Source organism: Pimephales promelas, chromosome 20 (assembly GCF_988280905.1).
Source record: "Pimephales promelas chromosome 20, fPimPro1.hap1.1, whole genome shotgun sequence".
Classification (NCBI taxonomy): domain Eukaryota; kingdom Metazoa; phylum Chordata; class Actinopteri; order Cypriniformes; family Leuciscidae; genus Pimephales; species Pimephales promelas.
This window is the reverse complement of record NC_142788.1, coordinates 11,470,124-11,487,140: the sequence shown is the minus strand read 5'-3', so window position 1 is coordinate 11,487,140 and position 17,017 is coordinate 11,470,124.

The following is a 17,017-nucleotide window of genomic DNA, read 5'->3' as shown; positions in this document are numbered from 1 at the left end:
AGCGTTGGATGAAAAATACTTGAGCAAGTGTAGTTTGTCAGAAATGTTTGGAAAGCTAACATTGCTGTGAAAGTGTGGCTTAAAAATAAGGGTCACCTTAAAATACAAATATTGCTTAATCACAATATCCACTCATTTTATAATATTACACCAGAAAAACAAAGCATCCCATTAAAGTGTATATATTAATAATATTCTTGGTGATCACTTAAAGGTGCATTATGCAACATTTCAAGTTAAAAATAGCCGTTTTTCTAACCCATAAATGCTTAAACAAATGCCTGATGGGCTGAATGAGCCCTTCTCTGATCACTGAGATCGCCTCTATAATCCTGTACAGTGAAATAAATAAAAGGGATTCAGGCTCGGATTTGAGACTGGGCGTGATGTCATGCGCGTTCACGCTCACCTGGCTATGTATGGCAGGTTTGTGTATTCGCCGCCATTCTCCGTATCAGAGAAGACAACTCGAGCGACACAACTTTAGTCAACTTTCCACAAAAGTAGACGATGGATTCAAAGAGACCGGCTTGTAGTTCATTCCAAACCCCAACGCAAACTCCACGTAGGACAAAGAAAATACAACTTTTGTCCAGTGCCAGGCGTCGGAATAAGACGAGAGTCAACATCGGGAAGCTTTCAACAAATGGAGAGATCTCTGGTCGGCTCTAGGGCTCAAAGGGGTCCTATAAAAAAGTAATAACTTATATTGTTCATGAACGTGTTTCCATAATAATACAATCAAAAGTGGATACAGTAAGCACATAAAACAGTTCTTCAACATGGAGATCGATGGAAACGAAAACCGAAGTTTTCTACCACCCCCGTTTCCACCTCACACACACACATAAGTGTGTAATTTACTCGCCTTTAAATGCCTTTCCTTTCATATATTTTTAATGACTTGCAGATTTATTACTGTATTACCTCATTATGACTGTAACAAAAGATGCGCCGCACAGTGTGCGGCTGATGCTCCTTTGGTTATAAACAGCTCGTGCAAACGTGCGTGTATCCGTGTGATCCATGAGCGCGCACACCTCTGGATGCAGTTTCGCTTGTCGCCAGAGGGGGCGTAGTTCTGCAAAAACTCAGAGACTTTCGTTTTGCACTGTTAATAAATGGCATTCAGTATATTCTAAATCTATTAATACTAATATTTGTAACACAGATCAAGACCAACAAAGACTAATAATCTTTTATTTATATTGAATAATCATCAAACATTTTTTGAAGGTTAGCTATAAATATACTAAATTATTACATGATATCCTTGTTCTTCCTTACTTTTACTTAATCAATGAATATAGTAATAATCCTAGAAACAATCTTTTAATGGCATTGTTTTTTTCTGTCTCTTCATGCAACATATTCATATAATGATGTTTATGTGTATGAAAATATAGTATCTGCATTTGACCCTTGTATCAGTTTATTTTTTTTCTTCCATTAATAACGCTCAACGTGTTTTGAGCAATTACCATAATTCCCATGTAGAATGTTCTCCCACCTACACTAATTATACATCAATGTGTATTGTAGCTGTAATAAGTCTGCAGTGTTGAAAAGAGGCTTATGGTTAGGTTGTAGCAGGAAGATTTGGACAGCTAAACGGCGCCAGAAACACCATATTGTGCACCAATTTTGGCAGAATTTTTATAAAATGGTAAGCATGGGCAAAACCTATTTTTGCATGCATTTACAAACACTTGGAAAGAAATAACACACTTGTTTAAGCATTTAGTATTTAACACTCTATTGGTATTTAACCTGTAGAAGTTCCCTGATTGTGGATCTTTGTATAAAGTATAAAAGCTGAATTGAAATAATGTGATCCATTTTCTCTTTAAATTCCAACAGATTTTATTTCAATTAAAGGTAAAGAACACAATAAATTAAACAAACAGGAAAAAAGCTAAATGTCCAATCGTTTTGGAGGGATTTGGATAGAAACTGTGCCTGGCACTTGGACCAGTGACATTTGAGGTCTAAAGCTTGCACAAATACTCTTTGCCAAGCATACATTTCCCATAAATCCACATGACCATGGTCAGCCTTCTAAATTCAGATACAGGGCGATGGCATACAGTAGAGCACATTCATTAAAAACTTGAGCATGTTTCCAAGGGCAACAGAATTAAAGCTGCGATTCTTCTTTAAAAATGTACTTTCAAGTGGCCCTTCATAACACAACACCATAACCTGTGCTTTCTCAAAGTAGACGGGGGGAAAAAAAGGAATCAACCAAGCAAATCACTGTTTGATCAAAGCTTTGCACCTGTACACCAAATCGAAACAAAAGCACAAAATGTATACAAAGTATACCGGATTATTATTTTTTGGTATAATATTCATTACTTAGTGTATTAGTAATATAGAAGCGTTTGCTGCTGTATATACCTTTCTGTCAACACTTAAGTTAAGCTCTCAGAAGGATCATCCTTCAAAAATAAAATAAGATTAAGGAGAAAAAAAAATCTCAAATATCACTCAGAAATGCATGGAACTGGCACAATATAATTACTTCTGAAAGCCACATGGCTTGCTGTCCATAGAAAGGCAAGATTGGAAAGTTTTACACTGTTTTTCAAGAAAGTAAAAGTAAAAATGAAACCGATAATAAAGCTTAGCCTCCAGCACTTAATAATAATAATAATAATAACAATAATTAGAATGATAATAACAATAAGAATTACAACAATATCAACAGTAACCATAATAATTAAAATTTGTTAATCATAACAAGTAAAGCATAATAAAGCGTTTTATTCCCATTGTCGAAGATTCTGGCACAGATTGTTAAAACAATGAATAAAAAGACATTCATGAACCCGGTCCCACACACACACAAACAAAGAAATGTCAAACAGAATGGTAAGGATGTGTAAAAAGACTAGACAATCTCTCTCTCACACACACAAACTAAATAAATAACCATTTAATCCCAATAAGTGAACAGCAATTTCACTACAGCACACATCAATCCCCAGGGTCTCATTACAAAGCGTCTTTGTGTTTCGTCATTTCAAACAGACTGACAACAAAAGAAAGCTGTGGTTCACTGATTAAGAATTCGATGCATATTTCTGAATATTCCAGAAGTTAAAGCAATAAATATTTAGTGGGAAGGCATGATATCTCCGTCACATCACATCCCTTTAAGATTTCGGAGGCAGACTCAGTACAGTACAATGGCAAGGCTGCGAGGAAACGTAAAAGAGGGACGAGAGGAGAGAGTCTGAAAGCGCTTTAGTAAAGGCTTTTGAATGATGTTTAACACCCCCCCCCCCCCCCACACACACACACACCAAACCTACAAAATACACACATTTGCATACAGGTTTTGTTTTTTGTTTTTGTCTTATAAACACGCCACACTGGAAACCTTCTGTATAAAACCAAACCCATCCCTGACTGTGTCCACTATGGAATGCAAATATTATATTTAAATCTACTCATATACTCTCTCTCTCCTCAAGTCTCTCTCTTTCGCCATTGCTGAAGACTCGATATCTCTCCCATAATAGAGAGAATAAAGATTGTTGAACTAGAAAGATTCGTTTCTGCATAGTGTTCACTCACCTTCCCCACAACCGTCGTTTGTCGAAAACACAAAATCACTTATATGCATCTATATACATGATTTTCCCCTTGATAGAAATGTTTAGGAATGAAAATTGCAACCAAATAAAACATTACAAGGCATACATAATAATTAGCAAACCTAGCACAAATGTTCATATATAACAGTCATAAGGACATACTGCGTATCCTTAAAGGTAGGTGCGGTCACCATATTCATCTATGTAAATCGGAATAAAAATGTAAACCACAGAAACAGGGAATCAATAGGAATCTAGTCAACGTTTAAAGTGCAAGTCTGTTGCAGTTTCTCTTCGCAGAAAACAACAATGTGCCAAAAAACTGGTGCAAGTCTTCTGATGTGAACTGCTGCGCAATAGATTCGCCAGCGCCCCCTGGTGGCAGCTGACTATATGGCAAGAGCACATCTTTCGTACACTTTTTCTGTCTGACCCATCGAAGCATGGTACTGATTTTGGACAATCTCCCAAGACAACACAATCTCTTTTGTCTGAAGAAATAGCAAACACATACACAGAAACCCGTTTGGTCCTCAAGGAAGAAAGGAGACAAACTGAAGCCTGGGTCAGAAGCACATGGAGTCGGGGCGAGAAGGCTCTCCATTGTCTCTCCTTTGGCGGCCCTGTGGGCATCTCAAGGATCTCTCTGTATCCGGCTCCTCCCACATACTGAGATCCGAGTGCCTCACCTTAAGCGTATCTCCTTACAGGAACAGGTGGTCGACCTTGGAATAGGATTCAGGCATTGGACTAGGAGATCCAACTGAAGTCTTTCTCGCTTCCCGCTCTGGCGTCTCCTTCCACAGCCGAGTCACTTTCCTCTTTGCCATCGTCTATTGCTCTGTCGTCTCGCTGCGACATCCCTGAGCCGGCTCGCCATTTCCCGTTCTCCTCCTCGCCTTCGCCTTCTCCCATCAGCTCGCCCTCCACCATCATCTCCTCTTCCCCGTCTCCGTCGGCGGTGTCATCAGGGAAACGGTGGTCCCCGGGATACAAGAGTTCCTCTTCTGGGGAGCCGTCCTCGCCGTTCTGGTCCAGCAGGGCAGCCATGCCTCGACCCGAGCAGTCCGCGCAGACGCCGTGGCGTCGAGAGCCGTGTTTGATGCCCACGCTGGCGGCCGACATGAAGACGCGACTGCATACTTTACACACGTACTTCTTGTCCTTACTGTGCACCTGAGAAAGAGTGACAACGCAATGTTGAGAGACAGCAATTCATGTCTTTTACAAAAAAAGTACTTTGGCAAAACCATTATAGCACCAAATAAAGCTATAAGATACAAGAGGTTTACAGTGACCCTGTTTATGCCTGGTTCCCCCAAAAATGAAAATTCTGTCATCATTACTCACCCGTCATGTCGTTCCCAACCCGTAAGACTTTCGTTCGTCTTCGAAATGAAAATGAAAATCTTTTTTAAGAAATCGGAGAGCTTTCTGTCCCTCGATTGACAGCTACGCAACTACCACTTTGATGCTTCAAAAAGTTCATAAAGAGATCGTAAAACTAATCCATATGAATTGAGCGGTTTAGTTCAATTCAATCTGTTCATCATATAAAGCGATCGAGTCTCTTCAGATATTTGAACCAAACCACTCAAGTCATATTAAATATCTTCATTTGTGTTCTGAAGATGAGCAAAAGTCTTACGCAGGGTTCCCCAAACTTGGTCCTGGAGGGCCACTGTCCCTGCAGAGTTTAGTTTCAACCCTGATCAAACACACCTACCTGTGAGTTTCTACTGATCCTGAAGACGTTGATTAGCTTGCTCGGGTGTGTTTGATCAGGGTTGGAGCTAAACTCTGCAGGGACAGTGGCCCTCCAGGACCGAGTTTGGGGAAGATAATGCAAGAATTTTCATTTTTGGGTGAACTATCCCTTTAAGATGTTTCTCAGGTGATCTGTGGCTGGTTGCGAACAGGTTAAGCCGCATTTCCACCGCAGGCACTTTCCCCAGGAACTAGGAACTTTGGGGTGGTACTCGGTGTGTTTACGCCACAGGAACCGGGGTCTAAATGAAGTTCCGGGTAAAAAATTGCTCGCCAGAAAGTCCCAGCTGGCGAGGTAGTACTTTTCAGAGTTCAGGAACTTTCGGGGTGGAACTTGTGCGCTGAACATGCTGATTGATTGAGCTCACGTCACATTTGATTGTGACGCTTTACAATAGCCGCATTTCCACCGCAGGAACTTTCCCCAGGAACTAGGAACTTTGGGGTGGTACTCGGTGTGTTTACACCACAGGAACCAGGGTCTAAATGAAGTTCCGGGTTAAAATTTCCCCCCCAGAAAGTCCCTGCTGGCGAGGTGGTACTTTTTCAGAGGTCAGGAACTTACAGGGTGGGACTTTTGTGCTGAACATGCTGATTGGTTCTCACCACGCTATTCATTCTGCCCGATGGTGCGCGTTCGTCCCATCCATCTCACGGTCAATGTCCGCTGATAACAAACGTCTACTTTTATATCTAGCATTACGAGCTTTCTGAATACGCTTTGGGTGCTCGTCTCTTTCCTGATTTTGTTAATTACCTCGTTAGTAAACCAATCGCACAAAAAAGCAGCAAAGCTTGAATCTCCTCCATAAAAAACTCAAAACAAACGCGCAGGCTAGGAAGAGCAGTCACGCAGTTCAACATCACTATAATCTTCCCGCCCTGGACCGGTACTTTAGTATGCGGTGTAAACGCAGAAAGCAAGCGGTCTGGGGGAAAAAAAGTTCCTGTGACAAATAGTTCCTGGTAATTGCGGTGGAAACGCGGCTTATTAGTGCTCGTCTCTTTTCTGCCGTTTTGTTAATTACCTCGTTAGTAAACCAATAGATCGCACACAAAAGCAGCACAGCAGAATCTCCTCCATACTTAAAACTCAAAACGCACTCAAAACTCAAAACAAACGCGCAGACTGGGAGGAGAAGTCGCACGTAGTTCAACGTCACCAGACTAATTTACATAATCTTCCTGGTACTTTAGTCCGCGGTAAGCAACCGGTCTGGGGCAAAAAAAGTTCCTGGCACAAATAGTTCCTGGTAATTGCGGTGGAAACGCGGCTTTAGTCATCTAATGTTATCTTCAGCAGTGGTCACGACTCGCAGTTTTAAGTCTTGAAGTCCAATTTGAATTCGGAAAGGTTGCTGTATGCAACATTTTGGATGCCAACTGCGTAAAACACCAAGGAAGAAGAATCTGAAAAGTATTACTTGGCTAACTGCTAGTTGCTCAGACTAGTTCCTAAACCACAGTTTTAACGTTGTGGCTGTGTTTATGAGGCCCCTAATCACAGATGGACAGTGTTAAAAACGTGTAAACGGATCCGACAGGCTATTTTGAGGTTGGGAAACACTCAAATTGTTTTTGGTAAAGGAATAGTTCACTTCATAATGAAAATTCTGTCATCATATTGTTGTTTCAACCCTGTATGAATGTCTGGCTTCTGATGTACACAAAGGAAGATATTTTGAAGAATGTCATTAACCAAACAGTTGTTGGACTCCATTGACTTCCATAATATTTTTTCCCCTACTATGGAAGTCAATGGGGTCCAACAACTGTTTGGTTATTAACATTCTTCAAAATTTTTTCCTTTGTGTACAGCAGAAGAAAGACATTCATACAGGGTTGAAACAATTTGAGGGTGAGTATATGATGACACAATTTTCATTTTGAAGTGAACTATCCCTTTAAAGGAGAACTCCGGCGCAAAATGAACCTTTGGCCTAATTACACATTGGTACAAAGTCAACCGTTCTCTGAGATTTGTTTTCATGAAAATCGAATGTAAAGAGTTTTATCTCTAAAAACTGTTTAGCTTATAATGCTAGTATATGGGGCATAGAGTAATGGAAATAAAAATAGCTAGTTAATACCACTAACAAGGCTCAAAATAGCCCCACACTAACACAGTAACATAATGAGGGTCCCTACATGCAAAACGAAGCATTGAGAACGTTGTAAGTGTACATATCGTTTAATAAGAAGATACTTTATAAAGACAGTTCACTTCGCGTATACAGGCAGGAGCCATCTTTGGAAAACAGTCACGCCAAGTCAAACCACGAACGTCGTGCTGAGTGATCTGAACTGTATGAAGTTCAGCGAACTTCTGAACAGTATGACCGGCGTTCGGGGATCGACTTATCGAGTCTGTTTTCCAAAGATAGTCAAGTTAATAGTTAAAAAGATAGATAGTTAATAGTCAAAATTGCATGTGACCACACTGGATTTATACAACCACAACAGTTAATCATGCACAGCCAAAGTTCAGTTTATACAGGTACTCCGGTTAACAAGCAAGTTAATGTGATTTTTGCTCAACATGACATGCCAAAGCAACAGCAATATAAAACACCCCAGTGCTCAATAAATAGTTTGATATATTAAGAATAATTATTTCACCAAATAATATAGTTTCCCCAACCTTTTTGTCCTTAATTGTACCCCACAGCTACTTACTTGAACTTAATCAACAGAAACCAGAAATTTGTTTCTCTTTTACCTTAATTTACACTGTATATAATGGATACCTTAATTTACAATTTAGCATAATCAGTAATATATTATTAAAGCTACACCATGTACCTGGTTGTATTTTGGCTTTGCTCATCTGTGTGGATGAATGTAGTTTGAGGCTAAGGTTTACACATATAGAGGACATCAGAACCAGTGGACAAATTCATTATTTAGTATTTTGACCATTTTTGCAAGATCCATGGTCAATTCTTTTAGTTTGTTCTGACAACAAATGTTCAGCTTTACACTGCCCAGAGCCAGAGTCACTATTCTCTGAGGACGGACATGACGTGACATGCATGGTTGAATGATGGGTTCTTACCCCAAATGCATACAAATCATTCTTACATTACTTCTGTAGGCTACTAAAAACAATCAATACTGTGGGTGAAAGCAGTATTCAGGCTAACCAAGCAGCTTCCTCCAATATGTTATTTTAAACTGCATTTGGTTTGATATTGTTTTGAGATATATTGTTGTATTTTAATTTTTTGAAAGGTTCACAAAACTTTGCCAGTAACCTCAAGAACATGCTTCAGTACGTCTTAGGTATAACCCTGGTTGGGAATCACTGATATACTGCAGTTAATTAGGCTATTTACAGTTGCCTAGCAACGTACCACATTCATGTAGAATGACCGTTTTATCCACTTTATAATGGCTTTGAACCACTGAACTATATAAATGACTGGATTGCTCATGACGTCATACAAAGTGAAGCCACCGCGCCGCCATATTGGTTTTCCCTAGTATTCCCTTTCATTCTATTGAATTAATAGGAAACCTTCCAATTTTAATGAGTAAACATTACCTAACAAGTCAGTGTTTTTTTTTTACTAACATGACATAACACTTTCATAATAATGACATGACATATGTTTTATGCATGTTTGACAACTGTCATTAAGTGTCATTCGCTCAGTGATGACATTTTTAATGCAAATATGACATTGTTTGAGATGTCTTTGTTATGACACCTTGACATAAACCAATAAATCATAACCTGTCAGTGTCTTTGTCATGACAACTTGACATTACTAAGACAAAACAACCTGTCATAAACATAATATAGCAGATTAATTATCAAACTTAAGAAAGCACCTAGCTTTATGGGTTAACATTACATTAAACTGTCAGGTGGTTGGTTTTGACATTGGCTGTCATGAAGCCATTATAACTTTTTAATGACAAATTCAATTAGTACCACTGTAGTTGAGGTCATGAGAAATATTCATGATACAGTTATAATGCCTCATGACAGCCAATGTCAAAGCCAACCACATGACAGTTTAACTTCATTTAATGTCAAGTTGTCATTACAAAGACTTTGACAGGTTATGTCAAGGTGTCATAACAAAGACATCTTAAACAATGTCATATTTGCATTAAAAATGTCATTATTGAGTGAAAGACAGTTGTCACAAACATGCATAAACCCTACTTCATATTCAAGACATATGTCATGGTTTGTCATATGTTATGTAGGTGTCATGTCAGTCTTATGCACACTCCTTCAAGTAAAGTGTTATTGCGTTTTTATATCTAAAGTCTCCTTGTACAAGTCAGTATTATTCCAGTTGCGAATGTCAGAACAGCTGACGGATGAGACACCCAAGCATATATCTTAATGTCACAATGATTCTTCTAAAATCTGAATACAAATATAATCAAAAATAAGACTTATACATGTGCAAACCGTCATGCTAGTAAAAAGCTGTAGAGTTTGAGCTGACCTGTGGCTTTTTAGCGGTTTCAAAGATCTCCACGAGTCTGAAGTGGATGTTGGTCAACAAAAAGACATCAGGGAGTAAAATACATGCTTCACAACTTATTCAGAGAAATTACGCTGACCGTGTATGGATTTAAAGACGTGCATGCTAAACTTTTAAAAATAATATAGTGCAATTTAGTAACGGGATTGTATGTATTATAATATTTACTGTATATTCTTTTCAGTATAATCCCAGATATACATTCATGCTCAATATTTCCTGCTAATAAAAATGTAGTTCCCTGTGTCGGCAGTGTGCAGTACACTGTAAAAAAATATTTTTAAGATTTGTTATCACAACATATTTTCTTTTGTCAAATCAACTTTATAATAATTTATTTAGTTGAGTTAACTTATTATTTTGAGTTTCTGATTATTAAATTAATCTCCTTCATTGTATTAACTCACTTTTTCCAGTTCAATTAAACCAACAATATTTTTTTACAGTGTAGTAATCACAACATTTTTTCTTTTGTCAAATCAACTTAAATAATTTATTTAGTTCAGATAACATATACTTTTGAGTTTCTGATGATTAAATCAATCTCCTTCATTGTATTAACTCACTTTTTCCAGTTCAATGAACTTAAAATTTTAAGGCAACCAGGTTACTTTTTTAAGTTAAACCATCAATATTTGTTTTACAGCACACCCATCTTAATGATTTCTATATATCGCTTATTCTACCCTGAACAGACCATAAACATTACAGATAACGTTCGAAGTATCAATTAATGTACATATATGGCAAGCCGTTTTAACTTTTATTCATTTCCAGGGTATGAAATCTTGATATCAACAATTCAATTGCTACTAGTAAAATTTTTCATTTTTGATATCTGAAAATATATTTCAGATAATATCTAAAATAGCTTTCTTACTAATCACAAAAATGAACATTGTTGTCAAGAATAGACATTTCAACTATTCAAGTCAGGAATTCACATTTTTACTAGTAACAATGTAATTATTGATTGAATTGTTGATATCAATGATTAAATTTTTTGATATCAAGAATTCAATTCTTGATATCAAATTATTTAATTGCTTATATCAAGAATTTATATCTTGGAAATGAATAAAAGCTAAAACGGCTTGCCATATTACATACCTTACAAAGAATCGGGTGATTTAGCTCATTGTTTTAAGATAAAGAGAATCGTAAGATGGCGCTCGAACACTTCCTGTGGGAATGAGCCATCCAGTCATTTATGTAAATCAGTGCTTTGAACACATTTACATTGATGCTTTTATCCAAAGCGGCTTACAATGGATTCAAAGGAATCAAACTCGAGGCCTTGACATTGCTAACGCCGCGCTCTTCATTCACTTTATTAGCGTTACATGTACACATGTACTGTGCTAACATGTCTACAAAATCATCTCGAACAGCAGCAGACTGCGTATCCACTGTCATTGCTCGCCTCACAGGAGAAAAGAAGCGTTTCAGCCAAGTACACTCTCTTACGCAGACCTTTTGAATTTTTCACCACATTTTAAGGAAGCGTTGACAACATGCGGTGGTGTAGCATATCGGTGCGATCCATCATGCTGCGGATCGTGAATTAAGCAATGTTTAGGTGTTAAACGTTTCAGCGCTAAGCAGAAGCAGCGCTGTCTGTTATCATGTCACACTGTTACAGGCCCTTTGATAGGCTCAAAACCAGAGCTAATTTCTGTGGCACGCCGCTTAGCCACACAGAGACCAAGAACGTGCCAAAACATGTTTATGAGTGCCTCCCATGAGATGATACAGTAAATGTAGGCTTTAAGAAAGAGAAAAGGAGAGGAGGTGTTAAAAGACTCCTGGCAATAAGGGCAGAGAAAAACTGAGATAAGAAGGGGTTTATGGGATATGGCAGAGTCTTGTATTTAATAGGGGCTCATGGGGACTCGAATGTCTCCCACACAAACATCTTCACAAAAAGCACATATGCTGTTTAGTCTTTCAAAGAAATATTTGCTTTAAAATTTGTAATATTTAATAAAGAGCATTTTATTTTGAGGTGTATTTACATCCAGATTGCTTCCTCAGTGTTATCTGAATCAGTCTGCAATGCCGTACGCTTGCTCACTGCCGCCCCCTGTTGGTACTGCACTCACCAGCGTGTGGCGCTTCATGTGCTCCCTCCGCGTGAACTTCTTCCCGCAGATCTCACAGGGATACGGCCTCTCGCCCGTGTGCGAGCGCATGTGCCTCTTCAGGATGCACTGGTGCATGGCGGAAAAACTGCAGTACGGGCACTTAAACTTCTTCCTGATCACTGTGAAGTCGTTTACTGTGGATAGAGATGAAGAGATGTGAGGGGAGCTGATCAGAGTATGAACACATGCAGGTTAAGCCACTGGAAGTATGAGAGTTAATATGTGAGAAGTGTTAAAGCCCTGCACACGGCATTAATGCCAAACCTACTTACCAAAGCACTAGGCTAATCTCTCTCTCTCTCTCTCTCTCTCTCGGATAGAACGACTTTAATTAACAGCCGCCATTGCTGCATTAACATTATGAGTTGATTCGTGTTAACCCTAATTATTTTAATGGGTGGTGTTTGGGCTACTTCTCATTTAAGCATTTTGTAAAGCCATAAACGACGAAAGATAATGAATCATAATAAGCCAACTATGTTGAGGTCATGAAAAGTAAGGACACATATTTTGCTTTAAAAAGCCAAATCTTTTTGTACCATTTTAGTTTTTCAATTTCCGCCACTGAATAAAAATAAAAAAGTTTTTTTTTTTCTTTCTCAGAATTGTGTGATTTAAAGAGTAAAAGTGACAAATAATATTTTTACTTAGTGGTAGAAACAAGCTTCCATATATAGCATTGCAACATCATTTTTATGATAATTAAACATTTATAAACCCCAAATGTTACATTTGTGTGATGCTGAAATTTGGCAGTTTGTTAAACATTATTCAATACATTAGGCATCATAAACTAACACTAAACAAAATCTAGGCTAATTTGTAAATATTCTATTGTTCATCAATTTATGTTAATTTATAATACATTAAATGTTCATTTATAAAATGTAAAATGTTAAAAATGTATCTATGTAGCAATTAACTAAAGCGTTTAAAAAAGAAAGAAAGTTGCCAGCCATCGCCCGTGTTTTTGACCATTTTCACAAAAAAGTGCATTCCTTTTGTATCAACACTTGAATGTGGACGAGTTTCCTAAAAAAAATTGAGCGAAAAGCTGAGAAAATCACGTTTGTGTCAAACACTGCATCCAGATCAGATTCAGAACGATGATAAAAACACAGATGGAGGACATCAACACCCCTAAAGCTTCACAGTCGACATTTCATTCAGTAACATTAGGCAGTTTTGATTTATATGCTGTTTAATGTTGATAATTGCGTTATTTTACATATGCATATGATTACATAATATGACATGGCTTGTTTCTGCGTCTTCTTCACCTGTGTTCAGGAGATTCAGAAGATAGCGCATTGCGCCCCCTAATGTATATAGCCAGAAAATGTAGTCAGTGGCGGGGAAAGAGTTAACATTAACCTAGATTAAAAAGTATTATTCACCATTCAGCGTTATTTCACTTCATTAACTAATATTAAAAAATGTAACCATATTCTAAAGTACCAACAATTCATAATTGTAATGCCAAAAATTAAAGGTACAATATGCAGGATTTTTGCAGTAAAATATCCAAAAACCACTCGGCCAATGTTATATATTTTGTTTAGTTGATTACTTACAATATCCCAAATGTTTCCAGCTATTTGTAAATCGTGAGAAAATTGTGATTTTTAACCAAGGAAACGGGGCGTGTCAGCAGGGGTGAGGAGTCGCCAGTCAATGACGTCATATCCGCGTTACCCCCGGTTTCCACCAAGTTTGAACTCGCACTGCAATAGTAACCATGGTGACAGACGTGGACAACTGTGTCGGTTATGCCCGTTATGCGAGCTCAACAGCGTGAGCGTCCCTAGCAGGGTTTTGTTCAAACATTATGGACCATGGCAAGCAGACTTTGAGACAAAAAGAGGACTAAAACGAAGATCAACATCTTTCGAGATGTCAAGAGCTCCACGTCCGCGACTAACTTCGACTTGACAGAGACTCGACAGAGTGTTGCATGTTACTTGAGCAAACAGGTGAGCAAATCAAATGTATATAAAACTAATCAATGTTATAGTTCAACATGATGAAAAGTTAGAATACGATCTGTATGTTATTCTCTATTGTTAATCTTGCTTAGTCTTATACAGCCAACAAACAACCTAACTAACTAACATTCAATACACTCAAATGCAGTTTAGTGTGCTGGCTTTCGCGCAGCACTCGCAAGGTCTCGTTCTCTCCCTCTCTGCCATGCACGCGCCGCAGTATGTTCTTTCTCGCTCTAGATTCTGGGAGATTTTAACTAATTTGCGGGCATCAGGGAGACGCTATCAATATGCGGGAGACTCCCGGATCTTCCCGGATGTCTGTATGGGAAACCCTGATGATAGCCTAACAGCTTGGATAACGTGCACAATTGTGTTACGATTCAAAAACTTTATTGTTCATTAGACGAAGCAAAAGCATTTCATTTTCAAATGCGTATGAGCCGCGAGAAAGATTGCATATACATATTTTTTTTTTAAAATATATATAAAAGCAATATTCGAATAGTAACTTCAGCATTCGAATAGTATTGTTTTTTTAAATATTCGAATTATATTCGAATTTCGGAATTCGTATAGCAATCGCGCCCTGCTTCATACTACAGTCGTGTTAAAAACATCAATGTATTCACACACCCATCAGCTTGACGACAAGATCCATAATTCCGCTTAATGTCATTAATATACGCCTTTGTTATTGTAAGAGGTTAGTGACCCCTGGTGGCCAAACAATCTTGCATATTGTACCTTTAAGTTAAGTTCAAATAATATATATATAAACAGTACTGTGCAAGAGTCTTAGGCACGTTAGTATTTTCACACAAAAAAAATGGTTTAAGCGAGTTATTTATATCTTTCGCTGTAGTGTGTCAGTGAGAAGAAATATCAGTTACATTATCATACATTACTTTTGCTATTAATTGTAATAATCCAGTGAGATTTACAGCCGATATGATCAGATCTCACCATCAGAGTCTGTCTGTGATTACATGAAGATACTGAAAAACTGAGACGGACTAAATCCAGAAGGCAACATCTCCAAGACTCTTGAAGAAACCTAAAATACTAACGTGCCTAAGACTTTTGCAGAGCACTTTACCTGTACTTTAATTTATATATTTTATGGTAGCACTTTATTTTATAATCTTGTTCCCCATGTATATATTATAGTAACTACAAGAAGTGGATAATAACTAGGTTCTAACCCTGAACCCCAAAACCTAACCTTGACCCATGAAGTTACCGTAAATTACCCAGTACCGTCTTAGGAAAGTACAAGTGCACATACTGTAAAACAAAGTGCAACCTATTTTATATAATAGTATTCAGTGCAAAAAAAGTACAGTATGGTCAGTGTTCATCATATTATTATGATTAATGGCACTTTCACATCAGTTCCTGTACATTCTTTCCAATCCTTTCACTCCTTCCATCATCTAGTTGCAGAACCTGAAGATAGCCGATGCTCTTCTATCACTTACAAACTGCAGGAGAGATACTCTCCCTAACTCACCTGCCCTTAGCTACCAAAAGCAGCCCCAAAAGACAGTTTCCTTAGCAACCACAGCCCTGAAACAATTTTACTGCTCAAATTCAACAAAGAAAGATGAAAAACCCACAACGCAGCATAGCATAGCATCCCATTGTTTGCTGAACAATTGATGCACAAATTATCAACCCAAACTCACAAAACCAAACATCAATTCCACATGTTCTTGTGCTAATTCTTCCATCTTCTGTTAGCAAAAGATTCAGACAAAGGCGAGCATGCTTCATACTGCGATGACTGTAATCTCATCAGACAGTGATCTAGACTGGTGCAGCTAATAAGCCAATGGGCAACATTTAGGTAAGAACGGACCCGAAGCCCAGGTTTACCTATAATAATGTCTCAGTTGAGCATATTTACTACTACAGAATGTAGCTGCCCTGGTACTTTGACACTTTTTTTTTGACAATCTTCCACAAGCTGGAATTTGAGGTAGTAAATAAACCCCATGGGATCCTCCGAACAAAACTGTAGCACTACAATTCCAGTGTGTATAGCGTGTGCTCTTTTTTTTCTTTGATAATAAAATAACCACACAGTTTTCATGATGCTTTACAGTACAATTTATTGTCTACAAACAATTACTCAAACAAATTATTCCAGAATACATAATTTACAGAAATCTGTGCTTAAGTTCATTTCGGTAATGAAAATAGTGCAATTCAAAAGAGCTGTGACTGAGATTTCTGATGCGTTTTCAACACCCACTGTTCAATCCTCTTGAAACAATATATTAGTCCTTTCATTTCCTGAGGAGAAAGTGCTAAGACCTTGAAAACTTGCAGTGCAAATCTCTCTCTCTTTGCATAGTTGATGAAAAGTGATTTCTTTCACAAATCATTCCACATTCATCACAGTAGAGTGGCAAATTAAAATCCCATTTTCAAATATTTGTCGAATTTAAAAAAAAAAAATTCACAAAACGGTGGGAAAACACAATATTCATTGTTGCGCTTTAATGTTTTCATAGCCTATCCACTTGATGTGACGCACTGCAGAAATAGAGAAGCTCAATGAGGATTAGATTTTGGTCATGTTAAAACCGTTCACACACGGAGAACGCATTTTCTGCGCTGCTTCTCAACTGGTTTCTGTTCAAACATGCACTAGACAGACATCTTTGACCGCACAAGAAAGCAGCATGTTTAGAAACTCATGTAAAAAAAACATGTCTCGAGACCCATTCCATCTCATGTTTTTAAACACAAAAGTGCTCTGTGTGATCGACACTTCAGCCTTTTTGTATTAAACTATGCATAAATACATGGCATTGTTTTTGTTCATAATTGTCCATGCAACTTACAAAATTAGATTTGATTTATAAATGTTAGTTTTTATGCACTTTTTTTTACACGGTCATATTATTTAATTGGTTTGAATAAACAATTAATATTTTGCTCATTGCGCTCTCTTGTTTATGGAAGGTTGTTTCCCCCATAGAATGAAAAATAAAAAAAGTAATTTT